We start from the raw sequence: 3,251 nt of genomic DNA on the forward strand, positions 1-3,251 counted from the left end.
CCTCCCCTCCCCCCCTCCTCCTCCTCGTCCTCTTCCTTCCTTATCTTCTTGTCCCACCTCTGCCCAGTTCGTCCTGTTTATCATGAGCCAAACAGCTTTCTGTTCTGTTCTGTCCTTCTGCTGTAATATTTCTGACTTTGGCCTGAAGCCTCTGAGAGTATGAGTTAAACAAATGTGCACTCCCTTTTTTACCTTTGGTATTTTGTCATAGGATGAAACCTAACAGGATAACAATTTCACAGCTTTTTTTTTTTTTTAAACCAAACTTTTCTGGTAGCTAGAAGATACAGATAGGAGTTGCTTCTGTGTGTGAATGTTGTGCTTATAATTCAGGCTCTACAATCACCACTGCATATATTCCCTGGGTGAACTACTGAATTCTCTACCTTACTCTGCATTCTCAGACATCATAGAACCCAACTCAAAGGTCTGGGATTTTTTTGTTTTTGTTTTGTTTTTCCTTTCAGGATTTTGTACTGGCTATATATCTAGCAAGTATTTTTTTTTTCCTGTTCTTGCTCAGGTAGAGACTGTACAAACTAGACATGGTAGAGGCTGAGAATGAATGCAACATTGCCCCTTGTAGTGTGTCAAAGCACACACATGTCATTCATTTTATTGTGTTTTGACAATGTCCCTGAACAGTGTACAAGACCTGATTCTTCTTTGTAGGAAGCCGAACAGTGTACAAGACCTGATTCTTCTTTGTAGGAAGCCGGGACATTTCTTTTGGCTGTGGCAACCATGTGATTCATTTGGGAAGGAAGATGATGACCATCAAGGAGCCACTTGGATTCAATGAAGGCAGTGGCCACTGAGAGGTTGGCTCCATTGTGGAAAGTTGGAGCCATTCAGCCTTGTAGAAAACAGAAGGTTTATGCTTATTTTCCAAGTTCAGAGAAAAAGAAAACCATCTCTTTTCTCCCCTCCCTGTTGTTTTTGGCAAGACTCAGTAAGTCTTCAACTCACAAATAAGGCTGGGCCAGGTCTTCAAAGAGCCTCTGTGCTTTGCATACACTAAGGTTTGCAAACCCAGCTCCAGCTCTGTTGGAGGTGGAGCTTGTGGAGAGGGTTGGAGGGCAGGCCCAGATGGGATTTTCTCATCTACTGCTCCAATTCACATACTGCAAGGTAATAGCTTTGATGAGATCTGGCTTTCTGGGAAAAAAAATCTGTTAAAGGTGGCTGACACTTTGAGCAGTTCATGTTTAAATGGGTAGCTTTGGAAGTGACTGTGGGCTGGGCCTGTCTGCTTGCTTTGTAGGGAGAGGATATTTTATGGTTTAATGTCAAGCATGGCTTGAAGAGATCCCTAAATTCAGACAGAATTACTGGGCTGTGTGTGTGTCAAAATGGTTTTTCCATCCTTTACCAGTTGTGATACCAACCCCTCCATTTTGTAGGCACTTTCAGTCTGAAATAGACCTCATTTGGAAAGGAATGAAAGTCTCAAGGCTTTGTTTATTGTGGGGAGAAATGTAGATTTCTTCTTTTCTTTGTGACCACAAGTGACTTCAAACACTCTTATTTGGGTCATTGCTGTCTGGTTGGTATGGAAAGTTGTGGTTTACCACTCAAATCTCAATGGCTTAATAGATCAGGTCTTTATCTTTCACTCTCTCTATAAGTCTACTGTGGATCAGAAAGAGGTCTGCTTGCCATAGGGATTTAGATCCCAGGAGTGATGGAGGCTCCTTCTTTACCTGCTTGTTCTTTCACCACAGGGAGAAGGAACTCAGTGAATATTGTCCTGGCTCCCAGTAATGCTGTCCACGGATGACACCTGCCCCTCCTGCTCATTCTTCCTGAGTCAACACAGCCACTCTTAACTTTGGAATGACTGTAGACATTCTATGTTACAATGAGCCTGGAAGAAAGAAGAGAAGTGTAAGTGAACTGTGCCATGATTCCCCCCTTATCCACTGAGTACCACTAGTCTATAAGGCACTCTCTTCATTATCATAACGAGTGCTGTACATCTGAACTGCAACTCCCCCAGACAGTTCTGACGTTGCTAGAAGAGTGTTGTCACATGGCTCTTCATGACTTCCCATGAACTGAACTCCTCTATCCTTGGGAGCTTACAGTGTAGCATCTTCAAGGACTCCTGGTAATTTGAAATGCTTTCAGTGACAATGATACGATGAAAGTAATAGCTAAGAATAAAAAAGAAATACACATGAAGAAAGATACATTCTTGAAGTACTGGCTTGATTTCTGCTTTGTTTTTCTATTCTTTTAAACATGTCCTTCAAATCATAATCAATAGTAACATTTTTGGGGTTAGAGAGATGACCCAGAAATTAAGAGCACTTACTCTTCCAGAAGATCCAAGCATGGTTCCCAGCACTCATATTGGGTGGCTCACAATTGTCTGTAACTCCAAATCTGTTTTCTGGTCTCCATGGCGTATCTACATTCATGCACAGAGACTCAGATGCAAACACAGAGATAGACATAGACACATAGACACAGCTAGATGTAGAAACAGAGATACATGACACAGACACAGAGACAGACCCAACAAAGATATGGAGATTATAGATAGAGAGACAGAGAGACAGAAATAGACATAGACAGACAGACATAGACACACATACAAGACACATACACACGCAAACACAGACACACAGATTAGCTTCACATCTGATGAATAAGAATTAAGCCAGAGAAAGCATAGAAAGGGGGCTTTCTGAAGCTGAAGTCTCCAGTCTATCTTTTTGGGATTTGTAGGTCATGAGGAGGCTTGCTCCACTAGTGATAAAGTTATGTTGTCACGATTACAAACATCACCATGGTCATTGTGATCATTGCCACACAATCACCATGTCCGGTACCATTACTACCACCCATAGCATTACCACCACCACCACCATTATCACCTTAACACCGTCACCACTGACTTCACACTGTAACCACTACTAGCACCACGATCACCAACACTAACACCTCTAATACCACTACCATTACCAACATCACTATTACTCTCACTGCCAGCACAACTACCACAATTACCATCATCATCATCCACTACCACAACTATTACAACCTTCAGTATCCTTACCACCACCACCACCACCATCACCACCACCACCACCACCACTACCACCACCACCACCGTCACCACCACCACCGTCACCACTACCGTCACCACCACCACTACCACCACCACCACCGTCACCACCACCACCGTCACCACCACCGTCACCACCACCGTCACCACCACCATCACCACCACCACCACCACCACC

The 3,251-nt window shown here is 43.4% G+C and overlaps 1 long non-coding RNA gene across 1 annotated transcript in view; it reads left to right on the top strand.

Moving 5' to 3' along the window:
• LOC114638404 overlaps nt 1–3,251 on the top strand; it is a 45,286-nt gene that overhangs the window by 26,172 nt on the left and 15,863 nt on the right. The window contains exons 2-3 of the long non-coding RNA XR_003713882.1: nt 712–873; nt 1,725–1,887. This is a non-coding gene — a long non-coding RNA (uncharacterized LOC114638404). The remainder of the gene's footprint in view (nt 1–711; nt 874–1,724; nt 1,888–3,251) is intronic.

Source organism: Grammomys surdaster, unplaced genomic scaffold, assembly GCF_004785775.1.
Source record: "Grammomys surdaster isolate TR1022 unplaced genomic scaffold, NIH_TR_1.0 125600, whole genome shotgun sequence".
Classification (NCBI taxonomy): Eukaryota; Metazoa; Chordata; class Mammalia; order Rodentia; family Muridae; genus Grammomys; species Grammomys surdaster.